We start from the raw sequence: 20,500 nt of genomic DNA, 5'->3' as shown, positions 1-20,500 counted from the left end.
CGTGACTATACACGCGAACGACCAGGCGTTGGGATCCAGCATGGGGCGAACATATTCGCTCGCGAGGACGCGGTGAGTCGGACTTCTAGATTTGTCGCGCGCCCATCGGCATGTTTTGTGGATAGCAACTCGGCTAGCAGGCATTGATGTATGAAAGGTGCAATAAATGCCCTTGTGATTGTTTGCACTACTGTGTTGTCGTTCCTTTGTCCCAAGAGTACGGTGTGAGAATCCCAAACCAGACCCCACAGGGTACACAATACAGTTGAAGAAATCGCCGAAGCTCAAGAACGGGCTCAACGGACAAGACTCTCTGGAACCAAACCAGGTAGAGAAATCCTAGCCAAACTAGGTCATGACACCACAGTAATGGAGAATCTATATCAAAGCGTTCCGACGGACACACGCAACTCCTACACGGTTCGCCCACCCCCGCGGAACATGAACCCCGCGCACCATCAACCCAGAAGGCTGACACGCGGATTGTTCATCCTGCGCGAAATACGTCATAAGAAGATCTTAGCCTGTTTCGTAGACGCGGCACAGTACCCGACCAGGAAGGCCTTCGTTGCCAGCACGATCAATAAGCAAGGTCAAGTCACAAACGCTCTCACAGTGAAGACCCACAAGTCCGAGATAGCAGAAGAGGTCACCATCGCACTCGCGCTCACAGTCCCGACCACCACCCACGTCTACAGCGATTCACGCTCGGCCGTCAAAGCCTTTCAGAAAGGAGCATTTGCAAGCCAAGCAATACAAATAATCAATAGATCCGCACCGCTGCAGCATCACACCATCTGCTGGTTCCCGGCACACCTCGGAGATATCGAGGACGCCCCTCGCAATCTCAATGAGATGGCTCACAGCTCCACGTATAACGAGATAACAAAGCACTTTTATCTAGACCGCAGAATATACAGCACACCTCACAATAAGGTCACCAGGCCTCAAGCCCTCAAGTCCAGAATACTTCAAACAAACACGTACCCCACGCAGAACAGACCACATCACTACATGCCTGACCTATACAAAACATCATATTGCGAAAATTGCCATAGCACACTAGACGTGCATCACTTGCTCTGGCCGTGTGGTCGGACCCACGCAAACAAGGATCAAGACTCCGCCAGGCTACAAGAAGCATTACGCAGCACGGACCTGGCGGAGCAGCTCTGGGCCGTCCAGCGAGCCCACGATGCGGCCAGGGAGTTACAACTCCCAGTCCCAACGTGGGAGCAGCCCGCTCTATGGGACCTTGCGTCCCGTAGCTCGCAGGACCTTTCATTAAAGTTATTCCATTAATCCATCCATCCATCTTGAAAGTGATCTGCTTTGGGGGAACGCTCTAGGTGGGCCGACGGCTCGTAGCTTTGCTTGTGCTACGCTCTCGCCGCCCAGTTTGCGTTAAAGCGATAGACAGCACATAGGTCACTTCACTCGCTGCTGCTGCCGCGCTTCCTCACGCCAGGGTTGTGACAGCGAGTGTCCGCGGTCGTCGAGTGTGATGTGTTCATGTATGCCTGTGCGCGCTGACGCCATGCTTGTCAATTTAGTTAGTAAGCGAATGTTTACAAGTTTATACGGCCGATAAAACTACTATCCTTACTTCGTATGGCTGTCTACTAATTTGCTATCGCAATCGATGCATCGCCCGAAAGGCGATGCATCGATTTGCATCGATGCATCGATTTGCATCGTTTGCATCGATTTGCCCTTTACATGGAACGCCTTTCGGGCGTTTCATGTAAAGGGCGCCGAGACTACGTCACGCATTGTTCGCCTTTTGCCCAACCTCCTATTAGGCTATGTCTGAGGAAAGAAATAAAAAGCTGTTCAGATTGTACTTAATGTTTCATTTATTCTCTCAGAACCTTCGCTTAGAGATCATATATTTTGCGTGTGGTTGAGCATAATAGTTCCGAATAAAAAATAAAATAAGGTGGTTCCCAATGCTTTCGATATATCAATACCGCAGCTTTTTTTTTTTTTCGAGCGCATATTGTTCAACTGAGAGAGACTGGTAACATTAAAAAACTATGCAGATCTAGCGCACATATTGAAATCAGTGTGAAGCTGTTAATGAAATGTGCCGCTCTTCAGTGAACCTCTCTGACGCCAACCTGGGTCACTGGGTATCATTACAACAACAAGCCCATTTCATTCCTGCGCGTTTGACGCAATAAACAAGTGGCGCGCGTGCATCTGCTCTCGCGCGCCCGTGCAATGTGGCAACTTTTATATTGGCTTGCATTCCTTCATTTCTTCTTATTTATTTCAAATGCACCACAGCTTCTAGGCCAATCCCCAGTTGTGTTTATGCCATAACATGGAAATCATCATCAACACGCGGCGATCATCTCAAAGAAGTAGTCGGCGATTAGGACGCTAGAAATATATAAACGTGCGGTCGGGGCCCAATCGTTAGGAAAGCCGGCATAGAAAGGTTATAAATGTTTGCTTCATTAAATTAATTCTGCCCTTGATGACGTATATTTGTTTCAATGAAGATATTCAGGTATCGCTTGTTTTATCACTTAGTAATTCCGAGGAAACTAAGGCCAGCAGCTTGGACAACTATAAGGATAGTAAAGATGGTAGTGCTGCCCTGCGTGAGAGCTATTCGACAAGACATCTGCAGCACCCCGCCAGGCAACAGCCACACTCAGGAAATTCAGGGAGGGTTCGCAAAGAACGATTCTCTTTCAAATGAAAGCCGATTCAACTCCAGTTGACATCTACGTCATGCGAATCATGCTTGGTTTGGCAGAGAATGGTTGTTATGAATCATAGAAGTGTTCTGCAGAGAATGGTTACCGTATATACTCGTGCAAGGACCATCCTCGTTTAAAGGTCGCATCACCACTTTGGAAGGCAACATTTTGGGGGAAAGTTCTAAACATCCCGCCGGAAAGCGAGGTTAGTTCCGTTGCCGCTAGATGACGCTAGCTGCTTCTCTGTCGAGTAAGAGGCGATTGGAGGATTGGTGGAAGAAAAGTAGGGAAACTACAAAAAACGGAGACGTACAAAAGCACAGTTCGAAATAGGGGATCAGAAAATTTGGGCGGGGTAGTTCATAGTGTTTTTTTTTCCTCTTTTTTTATTGTTTAGCCTGGGTAGGACATTAAGCAGTATAATAGCAAGAGCTTGGTGGCGCAACCCACCACCCCGTTCCAAAGGGGACGCTCATAACATCCATCCATCCATCGACGCCGCTCAGGCCGGCGCCACCACGCCATTTTTCTTTGTGTGGAGCGTCGTCTCGGCAGCGTTGGCAGTTTCCGGTCAGATCGGTAGCATTTCGCCTCCAGAGAAGGGAGCCCTGTTTAGGTCAACGCTGGTCAGGGACGATGGGCCGGTATCTGACGTCGTTCATACTGCAGTGTTGTGTAATTTGCGCCTCTCTCAACCTCTGCTACAGTTGCTCAAGTAGTACGAACCTTTAGTGGGCCGTCGTTCGTGTAAGAGCCGCACCCAGTCAAGATTCTAGGAAAAAAGTGCGGCCCTTACACAAGTATATACGGTAATGCGGCAACGTGTGTATCCTATGGGTTTGTCTTTCTATGTATGTATGTATGTATGTATGTATGTATGTATGTATGTATGTATGTATGTATGTATGTATGTATGTATGTATGTATGTGTGTGTACGTATGTATGTATGTATGTATGTATGTATGTGTATGTATGTATGTGTGCGGGCACATAATCAGTGGTCCCTATCGCACACACGCAGTGGCACTGGGTATGTGCCGGTCTTGCGTTACTGGGATAATCCTTTTGCGAACTGATGGGATTGCAGCGCACAGTGTTGCCTGTTGTAGTGATACCCAGTGCACTAGGTTGGCGTCAGAGAGGTTCACCGAAGAGCGGCACATATCCACGGGCCAACAATTTTTTTGGTTTCGTCTACCTTCTGGATCTGCCCGATTTTCACAATCCAATATCTTTGTGATCGGCCCACGAGAACGACCATTTCGTCGCCAGGTAGCCGTTGGAGAAAACTTGGTTGAACTCGCCGAGAATGCTTCGCATTAGAACATGATAGTAAAGCAGGCGCAAAGAAAAAATAATAAAGCTGCTATACGAACATTTTTATGGCGCATATTGCAAGCACTATACAATCAACAAATCGAAAATAATTTGCTTGCTCGTAAATTTTTCTTTAAGTGCCGACTCTCCGTTGCCATCGCAATGAAACGGCCTTGGCCTTGACTACGCAGACATTATAGTAGAAAACGAGCAATTTATAGACATGGCATTATAATGATAATTAATCTTGTGCAAGAGCTCATCTGACTTTGCAGTGACAACATACAGTGCGCTGTAGATGCTTCCTTATGACGAAACAGCGTCTAACGCGCGCAACGCATTTATTCCGCTCATGACAGCTAAATCGGCAATGAGTCACATAAATTGTTTAGTACAAAATCAGAAATGTCGCAATACCAGCGCCCGCAAACAACCACCCACCCAGTAGCGTCGGAAGACTGAGGGTGGAAAGAACGATCGGAAGGGTGTTTGAGCATGTGGAACGCCACTCGGGTTGGCGTCGAACAGATACCGCGGTTTCGCATCTCGCTCGCGGCCTTTTCGCACTGTGGCGTCGACTGCTCAGCTTGCAGCTCCCAACACTGCGCAGCGTACGTCCATGATGAAGAAATTACGGCCACTGACCAAGTCAAGGTGAAAAAACACACAGAGACGTTTCGGGACCCGTACGGGTTCCTTGAACATCCAACAAGCTGAGAAATCAGCTTGTTAACGTAAAGGATCAGCTTGAAAGCAAGAATTATCCCGGTGTCATATACAAGATACCATGCGCAGACTGCAGTTGCAGCTACATCGGTGAAACGGGCAAGTTCACGAGAAGATTAAAAGAGCACCAAAGGGATGTCTCCAACAAGAAAAAAGTATCGAACGCCCTTGCTGAACACGCCGATAATCACAGTCACCGCATCGATTGGGAAAACGCTGTCATAATAGCTATAAGGAAAAGAATTCGATGGCGCGACTCTTGTTAGAATCTTTATTTATTCAAACTACTGACAACAATATCAACAGGACTGATGGGAATCTTCCTGCTAACTACACCCGTTCCCTACGTCACATTTTGCCATAAAAACGACTTGCGGCTTTTGCCCGCTTTTTAGTGTGATCAAGGAACCCGTACGGGTCCCGAAACGTCTCTGTGTGTTTTTTCACCTTGACTTGGTCAGTGGCCGTAATTTCTTCATCATCATGTTACCTGACCAGACGAACTTTCGTCGAACTCTTGACTATAGTGTACGTCCATACCGCCGCGTATACGGTGCAGCTCGTTCACACGGCCTCGCAAGCAGCCTCTGCGGCCGTGCAGCGCCACAGAGACCAGCGAACAGGAAACCACGGGATTCGGTTGCGCTGCCAGCCGGCCTCGCATGGATCGTACACCTGCGCGTGTGAATGGCCCACCAATTTGAGAACGCCCGCTTGCTGCCCGGGCGCTGTCTAGCCAGTATTGTCTGCTCAGAGTACTCAAGGAAATGGTGATGAAGGGCTGAAAGAATGCAGAAGAAAATGGTTCTTTTTTTTCTTTTTTGGCGGTTCATATGGACGTACGCAGTGAATGAAACTGGTTCAAACGTATTGTTGGGCTACTTGGTTTGTCATGGCTTGCAGATGGCATTAGAGAACGCGACAAACAAGCAATGAACGCTTTGTTTTCAACCCCCCCCCCCCTCCTGTCTCCTTGCTTGTCATTCGCGTTCTGTAGCGCTGTTTGCAAGCCTGTAAGTAAAATTACACCCACACGTGCATTTTCAGTTGTCTAAAGCTCACACGTTTACAACTCTCAAAAGCGTTGTTTTTAATAGAGGAACAGCCTCATTTAGGGCGTAATTCACAGCATTACACCCCTGGCAGTGTTAATCCACTGCTGCGCCCTTCTTGCAGTGTAGTTCATTTCACTTGGAAAACAATACATTGTAGTCTTCTGTCATAGTGTCCACTAAGAAAACATAAATAGCACATTCGGCGGCATCACTGCATTCCTGCATGCTTCGTTCAGGAATAAAATTAGGCCTTAAGCACTCACTTCACTTACAGTACATTGTTCACCATGTAACCTTCCCTCGTAGGGTTCACTAAGTAAGCAAAAATAATAGTAACATATTTTCGCGACATGTGCACCAGCACTACGACGCGAAAGTGACTTAAGCATCGCTAATTATCGTCACAGTGTAAGTTTAACGAAGCTAATTACGTACACCAAGCGGGCACGTAATGTTCAGCAAACAGCAGGAAAGTAGACAGGTGGCACGTGTCGACAAAAACAAATGACAAATCTAGGGTTATTACGTGCCAAATCCACGATCTCGTTATGAGGCAAGTAGCGGGGTGGTGGGGGGATCAACCAGATGGGGTTTTTTGAACGTGCGTATAACACGAGCGTTCTTGCAATTCACCCCCATCGAAATTCGCGAAATGGTGCCGCCGCGAACGGGTTCGCACCCGCGACGATCCGCCTCAGCGCTGCCGTGGGCGCCTCTTGCCGCCGCGGCAGCAGGCGTCGGTGTACATGCATGCAGTGCTGCCAGAGAACACCTGTGGTGCCTCGGCGGCAGTCTTGTTCTGACATCATTGTTCAGTTTTTCGACTCTTCCGTAGCCGCCCGTCACAGGAGCAGTCGCCAGTGTCGCGTGGTTGGTTACGACTGTGCCTGCCCAAATTCGCATGAAGTGTTACCGCTTCGTAAAGAAGGGATACCAAATGAGATGACACGATTGCTGGATGCGGTTCATGTCGTGGCAGCAACTGCTTCTTTGTTTGTGCGTGTGTGTGCGTACGTCTTGAATCGATCAAAATCGCTTTGTAAAACGGGAACACATGAGAGGTCGCCGCAGTTTTGCGCGGCGTTCCGACTCTAGACTTTGTTGATCGCGTTTGATTCACATATTTTTTTTTTCGATTGTACAATAGAAGCGGGATTGACTGATGGTCTGCAGGCTATTCTAGAGTACACGTCAGATATCTTCGTTTGGGATGTTAAATCGAACACAAACAATGTACTGCCTGGAGCCTGACAATTTGACCTCAAAAATAGAGTGCATATATAAACAATGTCAAGGATGCGTTCAAAGCTCCAGAATTATTATGTCGGAATGCGAACATGATCAAAAATGGTAGGCCACCCTAACCTTTGACTCAGGTGACTCTTTTAGTGGCACTCGCACCTCGGCGTTGGTTTTCCTTAGGTTAACTTTGGGCGAACGCAACGCACGAACCTAAGTCGGAGGCGACTGTTTTCCATTAATTAGCCGGTTAAATATCACGTCACTTTCTTGTATGTGACGTCATTAGGGACGTCATTACTCCCGCTTTCTACTTCTGGGTTTCCAGGAATTTCTTCAAAGTTGTGCTCACGCGGCGAGTCTGTGAAGTGCATGATTCTATGCTTTGGTGTGCGGTACTCAATAATTAATAATTAATTTTAATTATTACAGACATTTCAGTAACTCAACTTGTAACTAAACTTATGCTCTGATATCATATCTATAATGAGACCCATGAATTGTGTATGTACTATTTTTTTCTATTTTTTTCTGATTTATTTTGAATTTCCTCCCAGGTCGTGTCAGGATGTGAACCGGAATGCTGCACAAAAAACAAGAGTGGTACTCGTTGCTCATGCCACTAAAAAGCAACGAAGGGTCTTTCCAATTATTTATCAGAAGGAAAGAAATCTACGTATGAAATCACGGTATAACTTTAGTTCTGGAACTCTTGCGTGAGCATTGTAATTGTCACTTGAAAGAGTCTAGATACGTTGCGTAAGTAAAACAGACATTTCTTTGTCTTTTTCCGTTAAATCACTGCGCTAAGGCTGGTACGACAACTGTATGTCGCATACATTATATGAATTTCTCATAGCACATTTTTCTACTGTACACTGTGCTTTAAGCAAGCAAGCTAGGGATACGAAAAACGTTACTGCACAGCTTGAACATGCCATTAGGTCCTCAATTAATGTAATTTCACAGCCCGTTATATGAAGACTGTAACAGCCGCAGCGTGTATACACTTGACATTGATCCAAGGTCAACACTCGGACTTCACGTTAATATGTCTACTTGTAAACATTTGCACGAAAAAAATATTTCCTCATACATGTTTTATTTATTGCTAGTTCAGCTAATTTCACTAAAAGTTAATTCAGCTAAGGATCGCCCTTTGTTTCTTTGCGGATTTCACCATGCCGACGCTTGTCTTCGTCCCCTGGGCACAACTTCTCTGGCGCAGTAAAGGTGCTCAGCGTCTTCACAACGTTACTTTTGAGAAAGAAATTCTCAGAGCCTGTGAAAGGCTGAAAGCACACTATTATTGCAGCGAGCGGAATGATCACAAGAGAGAGAGAGAATGAAAAGGAAAGGCAGGGAGGTTAACCAGATATGAGTATCCGGTTTGCTACCCTGCACTGGGGATGGGGGATAGGGGTTAGAAAGATGGCAGAGGAAAACTCTAAAAAAATGAAAAAAAAGACACGCACACATGAATGCGCACACGCAAAAGGCGTTCCAGGTAAAGTCGTTCACACAGGCCGGTAGATCGTAAAAAGCGCAATATCGCTTGCACGGCCTTCTTCTGTGACGGTAGGTCCTTTCGATGTTGTAGAATTATTTTTTCGGATAGCGGTTGGTCATCCAGTTGGTCAAGTTCGTGGCGAAGGCATGCCCTCTGGGAACTGTACTACGGGCAGGCACACAAGATATGGCCAATTGATTCTTCAAGGCCGCAGTGGTCACAGGTTGGGCTGTCGGTCATCCCTATGCGGAATGCATAGGCTTTAGTAAAGACAACGCCCAACCAAAGTCGATATAAAAGCGTGGCGTCTCTACGGCGAAGCTGTGATGGCGCTCGAAGATTTAGTGTGGGATCAAGTGAGTACAGTCGCGTGTTTCTTAAATGTGGCTCATTCCATTGCGACGCGGTGCACTGCCGAGCAAGTAGGCGGAGCTTCCGTGCTGTGTCAGTTCTAGAAAGAGGAATTGGAACGTGGCGCTCCTCAGTATGGGCTGAGCGGGCAGCGTGATCCGCCTGTTCATTGCCGATAATCCCGCAATGACTTGGAAGCCACTGAAAGGTTATTTCGTGGCCTGCATCACTTGTATGTTGTAACATTTCTGTAATATGGAATATTAGCTGTTCGTGCGGTCCGCGTCGTAAAGGTGACAGTAGAGACTGCAGTACCGCCTTCGAATCGCAGAATATTGTCCATTTGTGTGGTGGTTCATCAGCAATGTGTTGAAGGGCAGTAAAGAGCGCTGCGAGCTCTGCTGCCGTCGATGTTGTGGCGTGAGTCGTCTTAAATTTGATTGTTGTAGCTTTCGCTGGTATGACGATTGCCGCCGCGGAGCTGCTTGGAAGAACAGATCTATCAGTGTAAATATGCGTAGAATCACGGTAGTTCTCGTACAAATGTAGTAGCGTGAGCTGTCTAGGGGCTGGCGACGATAGATCAGCTTTTTTCGAGATACCAGGTATAGCGAGGTTGATTTTTGGCTGTGCGAGGCACCATGGAGGAATCGAATGTCTCGCAGCCGGGGTGAAACAAGCTGGCAATGATTCATTATATGCGGTTATCGTCTGGCTGAAAGATGTGTGTGGTCTGTCCGTTGTTAGGGAAGCCAGGTGGTGACGGGGAGTCCTGGCCAGATGCCTTATATGTGTCCTGAGTACTTCAATTTCAGTGTGGGTCCTGACAAGGTGGTCTCCAGCGATTGCCATCGTAGCCACTGTTGAAGCACTGTGAGGCAGGCCTAGACAGATCTGGAGCACTTGACCCTGAAGACTTTGTATTGTGCGTACATTTGTTTTACCTGTGTTGCTTATTGCTGGCAAGCTGTATCGCAGAAATCCTAGAAGAAGCACCCTGTACAGTTGCAACATGGCACAGGGCGACATTCCCCAGGTCTTGCCAGCGAAAAACTTGAGCAGGTGACAGATGCCTGTCAACCTTTTTTTTACGTATGATACGTGTGGGCTCCATGACAAGTCCCTGTCGATTATGACACCTAGGAACTTGTGCGATCGGACCCGTCGTATTATTTGGCCATTTATCATTACACTGTAATTGGCCATGGGTTTGCGCGTAAATGGCACTAGTGCGCATTTCTCTGAGGAAATTTCCAGGCCTCGATTACGGAGGTAGATAACAGTTTGTGTGGCGGCTCTCTGAATTCTCGCTCTCAACTGTAGGCGTGTTACTGCAGACGTCCATATGCAAATGTCATCGGCGTACATTGATAGCCTGACTGTGGTTGGCACGTGCTCAAGGAGAGCAATTAGTGTTAGGTTAAATAACACAGGGCTAAGTACACCGCCCTGGGGGACGCCGCGGTAGCTGTAATGTAGAGAAGTATGGCTTCCCTCGGTGCTTACAAAGAAGGATCGCATGGATAGATAGCTCCGTATCCATTGAAACATCCGACCACCCACTCCTACCTCTGCGAGAGCAGAGAGGACGGCTTCATGCGTAACGTTGTCATACGCCCCTTTAACGTCGAGGAATAAAGAAGCGCAGAGACGTTTACGGCATTTCTCATGTTGAATGTAGGTGACCAGGTCGATGACGTTATCGATCGATGATCGACCGCGTCGGAAGCCCGCCATGGCATCTGGGTATAGGTGTCGTGGTACTCCAGGTACCACTCCAGACATCCTAGGACCATCCTCTCCATTACTTTGCCCACACAGCTCGCCAAAGCGATCGGGCGATAGGATGAGAGCTCCAACGGCGATTTGCCAGGCTTCAGCAGTGAAACAAGGCGACTTGTCTTCCAGGTTGTTGGTAGCGTGCCATTTCTCCAAGATTCATTGTACACCTCGAGGAGAACTCCTCTCGCTCGCTCCCCCAGGTGACACAGAGCTCGGTTGGAAATTCCGTCAGGTCCTGGCGCTGATGTGCGGCTACACAAAGCTAATGCTGCCTTAAGTTCGTGGACTGAGAATGGTAGATCCAACCGGTGATCACGTGGTGGCGGACAGCTGCTCGAAGGTGATAGAATGTTGGTAGCTGTGAGTTGGCCGGATAGTCTGGCGCAGAAATCCTCTGCCACTTCAATCTCCGATCTCTTTTGAGAGAGGGCAAGCGCTTTGAATGGGAATCGGTGTACGGGAAGTGTCCGGAGACCGCGCACCGTTCTCCATAGTTGAGATAAAGGCTTGCGTGGATCTAGCGACTCACAGAAGGCAGTACAACGTTGCGAATCGAGCTTGTCTAACCGGCGCTGTATCTTCTTTTGCGTGCGCCTGGCGGTCCGTAGATCGCCCATTGTCTTCGTACGCTGGTATCTTCGTTCAGCACGTCGTCGGATTGCTCGAAGTCGTTCTAGTTCCACATCAAAGTTATTCAGTCTCGAAGAGCATGTGAGAGTACGCATAGTGTCTTGCACCGCGCTCTTGATTGCCTCTTCCAAGTCGAAAGATGGATTGGCGTCGCAGTGTTCTTCCATAATAGATTGAAATTTAGGCCAGTCCACTCTTTGGATCATATCCCTTATTTTGGAAGGGGACAATCCTCTGATCTTGATGTACGTGGGGATATGGTCACTTCCGTGCGTCTTAATGTCCACAAACCACCCTGCGCGTCTGACAAGGCTTCGTGAGACGAAAGCCAAGTCAAGACAGCTGCTGTACGTGGAGCCACGTAAGAAGGTAGGACTTCCATCATTCAGCAGCCAAAGTTCATTACTGGAGGCGAAAGATACTAGAGATCTGCCTCTTCCGTTGATCATCGGACTTCCCCAGAGTGTATGGTGGGCGTTGAAATCTCCAATGATGACCCAGGGATTGGAGGTTGAGGAAAGGATGTCTTGTAGTCTTTTGTAATCAAATCGACTTGACGGAGATAGGTATGCGCCCACAAAAGTAAAGGCCAAGTTCTTTTTCCTTACGTTTAGGCATATATATTGGTCATTGTCATTAGGTGGTACAGGCTGATGAGTGTAGGTGAGGTCACGGCGAATACACACCAAAACCTTACTGTTTTCATAAACAGTTGACGACATGAATAATTCATATCCAGAAAGCCTGATTGTGTTCGATAAGTTCGGCTCGCAAATGAAGATAATGGGAAACATATTGGCGTACACGAAGCGACGGAAATACGAAAGGCGCGCTCTGAGTCCGCGCGCATTCCACTGGAAAATAGCTGCTTGTCGGACCTCTTCCCTAAAAGACCGTGGCTGTGGAGCCATGATCTACTCAAGGGTTGCCAGCAACGGACTCAGAGCGTCCAGTACTTGAAGCGCACTTCTGGCAGACGGTGTGTGCATGTTGCTTAGCAACACGCGACTGGCATTCATTAAAGGCCTAATAAGTGCTATCACTTGCTCATCTGTTTTCCGCGACCCCTCGGATACAGCACCTTGCTGTACAGGGGGCGGCTTCTTGTGCGGCTCTTCTGGCGGTCGTGTACGCGGAAGTGGCGGCCATTCCTTTGTGGAGAGAGATCTGGCAGTATTCTCCCTTCCAACATCGGTGTTCGGAGTGCTGGAAACTTCCGCGGATGATGATGCTTGACGCATTGACTTTTCCTGGAAGCTTGACGTTTTCCGTCGTGAAGACCTTCGACGGTGACGTCGTCTTCGCCGTACTTTCACAGCGGCCTCTTTGTGGGTAGAATTGTCTCTCACCATTTGTTTAAGAATGGTGATCTCTTTCTTGATCTGGGGACAGTCTTTGGAAGAGGCGCAGTGTTCACCCTGACAGTTAGGACACTTCAATGTGGTTGCGCTGCAGTTGTCTTCTGAGTGGGGTTCGGCACATCGAGGGCACACGGCCGAATTTCTGCAGACACCCTTCGCATGGCCAATCTTCTGACAATTGAAGAATTGCATTGGTCTTGGACTAAATGGTCGAACCTGGTGGCGAAAGTGGCCGACCTTCACGTAGGGTGGAAGGATCACAGTTCACAAGACACTAACAAGGCGCCACACCGCCGCGACTACCGATGGCTCCTGGCCGATGCAGGGTGCCTTGTGCGGCGGCGGCGTGCCTGTGTGTGTGAGGGTACTAGCGTGTGTGTGTGATAGATAGGGTGTCCGCGGGCGTGTGAGGCGGGTGCGAGGCTACAAGCGTGTGTCTGTATGGGAGAGAGAGTGCTCGCCAGCGAGCTTGCGTGTGTGTGTGAGGGTAATAACTTGTGTGTGTGAGAGAGAGGGTGCCCGCGGGCGGGCGCATGTATGCGTGCGTGTGAGGATGCTTGCGTGTGTGTGTGAGAGAGAGAGAGGGTGCCCGCGGGCGTGCGTGTGAGAGTGCTTGCCTGTGCGTGTGAATTTGTGAGGCTACAAGCGTGCGTGCGTGAGAGAAAGAGGTGCTAGCCGGCGTGCTTGCGTGTGTGATAGGGTACCCGCGGGCGGGCGCGTGTGTACGTGCGTGTGTGTGAGGGTACTAGCGTGTTTGTGTGCGTGTGTGTGAGGATACTTGCGTGTGTTTGTTTGTGAGGCTACAAGCGTGTGTGTGTGTGGGAGAGAGAGAGGGTGCCCACGGGCGTGCGCGTGTGTGCGTGCATGTGAGAGTGCTTGCATGTGTGTGCGTGTGTGTGCGTGTGTGTGTGTGTGTGTGTGTTTGTGAAGCTACAAGCGTGTGTGTGAGAGAGAGGGTGCTCGCGGGCGGGCGCGTGTGTGTGAGGGTACTAGCGTGCGTGTGTGAGAGAGAGGGTGCCCGTGGGCGTGCGCGTGTGTGCGTGCGTTTGAGGATACTTGCGTGTGTGTGTGAGGTTACAAATGTGTGTGCGTGAGAGAAAGAGAGAGTGCTAGCCGGCGCGCTTGCGCATTTGTGTGAGGGTATTAGCCTGTGTGTGAGAGAGAGGGTGCCCGCGGGCGTGCGCGTGTGTGCGTGCGTGTGAGAGTGCTTGCGTGTGTGTGTGTTTGTGAGGCTACAAGCACGTGTGTGAGAGAGAAAGAGGGTGCTAGCCGGCCTGCTTGCGTGTTTGTGTGAGGGTACTAGCGTGTGTGTGAGAGAGAGGGTGCCTGCGGGAGGGCGCGTAAGTGCTTGCGTGTGAGAGTGCTTGCGTGTGTGTGTGTAGAGAAAGAGGGTGCTAGATGGCGTGCTTGCGTGTTTGTGAGGGTACTAGCATGTGTGTGGGAGAGAGAGGGTGCCCGCGGGCGTGTGCGTGCGTGTGTGCGTGTGTGTGAGGCTACAAGCGTGTTTGTGTGAGAGAAAGCAGGTGCTCGCAGGCGCGCTTGCGTGTGTGTGTGTGAGGGTACTAGCTTGTGTGTGTGAGAGAGAGGGTGCGCTCGGGTGTGCGCGTGTGTGTTGGTGTGTGAGGGTGCTTGTGCGTGTGTGTGTGTGTGGTGTGAGGCTACAAGCGTGTGTGTGTGAGAGAGGGGGGTGCTCACGGGCGTGCGCGTGTGTGTGCGTGTGAGGGTGCTTGCGTGTGTGTGTGAGGGTACTAGCTTGTGTGTGTGAAAGAGAAGGTGCTCGCGGGCGTGATCGTGTGTGTTTGTGTGTGAGAGTGAGGGTGCTGGCGCGTGTGTGTGTGTGAGGGTACTAGCATGGGTGTGAGAGAGAGGGTGCTCGCGGGTGGGCGCTTGTGATTGTGTGTGAGGGTGCTCGTGCGTTTGTGTGTGCGTGTGAGGGTGCTTGCGCATGTGTGTGTGTGTTTGAGGGTAGTGGCGTGTGTGTGGCTTCCGGCTGTGGGTGGGGGTCTTGCGTATGTGTGTGATCGTGCATGTGTGTCATGTGTGTGTGTGAGAGTGCTAATGTGTGTTCGTGCATGTGTGTGAGAGAGTGCTCGTGCGTGCGTGTGTGTGGATGTGATATGGTGCATGTTTGTGCGTGTGTGCACGCGTACGCTTTAGCTCGCTCTGACTTTATTTTTCGACGCAGCGGTGGGATCTGTAGGTTATTTAGTAGTAGATAGGTCCAATTTATTTAAAACTTACTGTGTTTGCTTAATAGATATGGTGTTGGGCTGCCAAGCCGGATGTCGCGGGATCGAATCCCGGCGACGGTGGCCGCATTGCGATGAGGGCGAAATGCGAAAACACCCGTGTATTTAGATTTAACTGCACGTTAAAGAACCTCAGGTGGTCCGAATTATTCCGGAGTCCCCCACTACGGCGTGCCTTACAATCAGATCGTGGTTTTGGCGCGTAAAACTTCATAATTTGATTTGAAGTTATTTAAAATTCGCGGGCTTTTAAATTAACAACGTTAAAGGAGATGTAATTGTGAAATTAAGCCAGCCAGTGTACGCGAAGCATGCCATTTTGAGAGAGAGAGAGAGAGAGAGAGAAACGAAGAGAGAGAGGTAGGGAGGTTAACCACGCCATTTCGATAGAACTCTTGTGCCTGTAGCCATAGTTTCTAGAAACACGTACAGCCGACCGCAAGAACTTTCGGAGCATGGTAGTTCCAGAAAAATTAAATATCATCCTCGCTACACCGGACAGTCTGGAATATGGGTTTGGTATGTGTTTTAGTAGTCGTGCGGAGAATCATTTTCAAATCCAGAGTGGGTGCATTCACTGCGTATTTATTTATTTATTTATTTATTTATTTATTTATTTATTTATTTATTTATTTATTTATTTATTAAAGATCAGGCGATGCCACGCTCTGAAAACACTTGCGGTCGGACGTATGCAAAATTTGCGATGGCGATATGCAGCCATGTTCGAATTTGCTTCCTTTAGTTTGTTTTTTTCTTTTCGCACAAAAATCATTTGTCACAAGTCATATCGAGCGTTGTGCGCTGATGATTTGCGTCAGAAATTTCACATCCAGCAATCCTTGATGGTAACCGCTCCATGCTGGATTGGTGCAGACTTTCATGGATACTACAGCGCTTTTAAGTTATGTGTATTTATTTACTCGCCAAAACCACGGTCTGATTATGAGGCAAGGTGTAGTGGGGTACTCCGGATTAATTTTGAATACCTGGGGTTCTTTAACGTGCACCTAAATCTAAGTACACGGGTGTTTTTTTTTTCATTTCGCGCTTGTTTTACTACAGCGCTGATACAAGAACTTGAGCCTAGACAGGTCGATCGGAAGATCGCTGATTTCATGTGCAAATTCTTCATCCTAGCCTAACTTCCCGGTTCTCATGTGAAAACTAGAGCATTTCCAGGATCGTGCTTCTCTAGAATGAAAATACAGACCAAGTCAACCACGCTCGTTTACTAAACAGAACTATGAACGGTTGCTCACATTGCTCATCTCCTGCCGTTCTGCTTCATACTGTGAAATAGACACTTCTCATGCACTGCGCTCTCAAACGCATGCTTGAAAAACGCAGGCTCAAACGCAGGCTCTGCCCGCTTCCGAAGCTAATGTTGACGGGCATTTTCTTTTTTTTCTTTTTTAATGCTAAAAGTGATTAAACGAACGCACAGCCATTAGCAATACCAATCGTGCTATGTATACTTCCATTTAAGTACTACTACAAGCTTTTATAATTGGTGTAAAATATTCAAGCCTGTCTCACTATTGTGTAGGCCTGACTCCTTTGCGACCATTCGAGCCTCTACCACCATTTTACCACTGCAGGTTTGAATGTGTGCCACTGTTTGCCCACATATCCGACGATATTAAAATTGCTTTAAGCTTTCTTTATGCATTATAAGTGCGTATCATTCTTGTTGACAATGGCTGAAAAATAGAAGTGCAGCATTAAATCCGAATTATTCACAGAATAACAAAACAAACGACCGACAAGCAGTGAATTTTCAATTTAAAATACTTTAAAATACACTGCCATTGCAATTTCATCAAAATGAATGAAAAAAAAACAAAAGCAGAAGAATAAGGACCTCTAATTATGATGTAAACAAACAGTGGTTTATACACCCCCACCTACCGCTTACACCCTCCAGTAGGAGCCAGATATCCCCTCAAAATTTCTTCTGCGCAGGAGGCATTGCCAAATTCCTGAAGGGCGGCAACAGAAGTAAGTATGAAGAAAAAAGAATAATGACGGACTGAACTGTAGTTGACGTCTCCGTAATGCGAAGCATCGAATAATGTAACTGTTGTAAAGAACAGTTACGTATAGCGATTATATGCTGTAATGTTAATACTTCTAATAAATAAGAGATAATGTTTCTAATGGCAGGACAATAAGATTGCAAGCAAACTAAAACGCAGTGGCAAGCCCACGCAGTGGCATTACGGTGTATCCCGGTACATTACAACATGATAAAAGCAGTCAGTGGTCATCTGATTGCGCATTATAAGAAGTGTGGTTGCCGGCCTGAATTCTAAATGCGCGATGTTAGCAAAAAACAGCAACCAATTGACCTGGGACATAATCGAGGTCCATATAATATCTTTTTTGAAAGATAAATGTGTCAGTGCACCATCTGTTTTGCTATCGACAAGGAATTTGCGTAACTTATGTGCTAGCCTATGACTGCAGACGCGTTTACCGCGCGCATGCGCACTGTGTAAGGATGGCCAGCCCCTGTCTATTTTTATGCTTTTCATGTTTTTATGCCCGTTCTAGCCAATTTAAATGTTTGTTTGTCGCAATAATAAATCAGTTGATAACGGCACAACGTGCCGTTTTCCTTGTGCCTTCTCCCGTGTTCGTGTCTTTAGCGCAGTTCCCGACTGAAAATGAACAATCAACTAGCCGATGCTTTCATGTTAATTAACTCCATATATGCATATGACTATTTGTATATATATATACGTACCGAAACTTCGGCGAAGACACAGTGTAGCCCACGATTATAGTGATCAATATGCGATTAAGAGGAAAGACCTACGGCAGATGACAATGTACAGGTCAAAGTACATACATACATACATACATACATACATACATACATACATACATACATACATACATACATACACACACACACACACACATACATACATACATACATACATACATACATACATACATACATACATACATACATACATACATACATACATACATACATACATACATACATACATACATACATACATACATACATACATACATACATACATACATACATACATACATACATACAACCCCCCATCTTTCGTAGCGCCCCCCCCCAAATCAGAATCCAGGATAAATGTCTGAAAACCAAACGTTGGTATAACGAATATAATTGCAAATGTTGCAACAGAAATGCTTGTTGGCCTAGTTGGTGCTTGCTAAAAGACATGTTTTTTGCCGCAATTGAACACTCACAAAAGAAAGACGGTGTTGTCTTTATGTGTCTTTCTTTTGTGAGTGCTCAATTGCGGCAAAAAACATGTCTTTTATAATTGTAAATGAACTCAAGCTGGTTTGATTAGCGGGAAATGTGATTTTTTTTTCGCGTATGGAATAAAAAAACTGGAAGAAGTGAAAAAGAAACGGTGATAAATTTTAACGACGGACGCACATCTCACGTGAGCATTGATATCCAGTAACCTTGGACACTGGCAGAATGCAATAACTGTACACTTTTCGTTTCAACGACAGTGGTGCATATGGACATATGCGCCAGTGGACATATGGGGTAAAAACTTGGACGTTAACAAAGAAACTCGAGAACAAGTTAAAGTTGGTGATGATGACGATGAATCTAGGACGTTGCCCCTTCGGCCATCTGCCGAACTTCTACGCGATTCAACCGAACCCACAACCTTCGCAGGTTGTGGGTTCGGTTCCCACTTGCGGTAAGTTGTTTCTTCATCCACTTTAATTTCCATTAATTTATCGTTTCTTTATTTCATTCATTAAGCACAAGCAATTTCCCCTATGTTGTGCTGGTGTCAGTGTTTGTTGGCTTGATATGACTAATAAATATCGGGCCCATCGGTTAACCCCCTTTCTGCTCGTTCATATATATATATATATATATATATATATATATATATATATATATAGAGAGAGAGAGAGAGAGAGAGAGAGAGAGAGAGAGAAAGGGGGGGGGGGCAGATCGCCTGCGGTAGCCCCCCCTGCCCACACACACGCGCACTTTAGAAATAGTTGGCATGCCATTGTCGAAAAGGTGACCTTTCAGGCTTCTCTTGAGCTTTGGGAACAGGAAAAAGTCTGCTGGGCCCGCATCGGGGCTGTACAGTGGCTGCGGCAATGTTACAACCTCTATCCGGGCCAGGTAGGTGGTCACAGCAAAGGCAGTGTGGGCTACAACGTTCTCGTGGTGGAGCTTCCAGCGATCAGCAATATCCGGTCGTTTCCGTTTCACGGCTATGTGAAGGGGGTCGACTTCTTTGTAGAACGCGGCGTTGACGGTTCGTCCCGAAGATACAAATTCTTTGTGGACCACCCCACGCTTCTCAAAAAAGACAATAAAGATTGTCTTTACCTTAGACTTCGACATTCTCGCTTTCTTGGGGCGCGGGGAGTTCGCGATGTGCCGCTCCCAACTTTGGCGATTGATTTCGTGGTCGTGCTGGAACGCCCATGATTCGTAGCCTGTTATTACGGCGTCTAAAAAGTCCCGTTCAATTTCTAACTGCGCCAACATCTCACGGGAAATGTCAACTCGTCGCTGTTTTTTTTCATATCACTCAACACTTAATTTTGGCACCAATTTCGAACAAACGTTCCGCATGTTCAAATTTTCAGAAATAATCTTGTGAACCGTTGTTCTGCACATTTGGCGATTGATCTGATACATCAAACGACGATCGGAGTCCAGGAGATTTTTTACCTCGGCCACATTTTTGTCCAAACCACACATTGAAGGGCGTCCAGGTCGCTCCATGTCTTCATTGGTCTCCCATCCGTTCTTGAACTCACTGAACCACCGGAAGACCTCGGCCCTTGACAGGGCGTTGTATTTGTAAGCCTCCTTAACCAAAGCAAGCGTGTCGGAAGCGGTTTTAGTCAGGTGAAAGCAAAATTTAATCGTGTACCACCGCTCCAGCGAACGCTCCATTTTTGACGTTTGCGTCCAAACCGGTTTGGCCCAGAGTTATGAAAACCATCATCAACAACAACAAAGAATTTAACGCTATAAAAACACGACAAATCAGTCTAAATTAGGATTAAATTCTGGGATTTTACGTGCTAAAATTACGATTTGATTATGAGGGATGCCGCGGTGGCGGACTCTGGCTTAATTTTGACCACCAAGGGATCTTTAACGTGCCCCCTATGCAAGGGACACGTGCGTTTTTGCATTTCGCACCAATCGAAATGAGCCGCCGTGGCCGGGATTTAATCCCCCGACCTCGTGCTTAGAAGCGCATCACCTCAGCTGCTAAGCCACCGCGGCAGGTGATAACTCAGTCTCGTTTAGCACAGCAGACACTATCATTTTTCGAGACGCTCTGCTCCGTGTCGCCACGAATACTCCAAGTGTCGCTTCGTGCTCTCGATCAACACCGACCGTGACGCCTCCGGCGGCGACGCCCTCCGTTCAGTCTGAAGCCTAGGGCAGCAGTCGGGGAACATACGTACGACCTTGCGTTAGATTACAGAAGCTAGTGTTGCCACCTGGCTGGTTTTCCCCTGACACAGCCGGCCTTTTCCCACACGGGGCCGTTTGCTGGTTCA

This window comes from Dermacentor albipictus, chromosome 1 (assembly GCF_038994185.2).
Source record: "Dermacentor albipictus isolate Rhodes 1998 colony chromosome 1, USDA_Dalb.pri_finalv2, whole genome shotgun sequence".
NCBI lineage: Eukaryota > Metazoa > Arthropoda > Arachnida > Ixodida > Ixodidae > Dermacentor > Dermacentor albipictus.
This window is presented reverse-complemented; position numbering follows the sequence as displayed.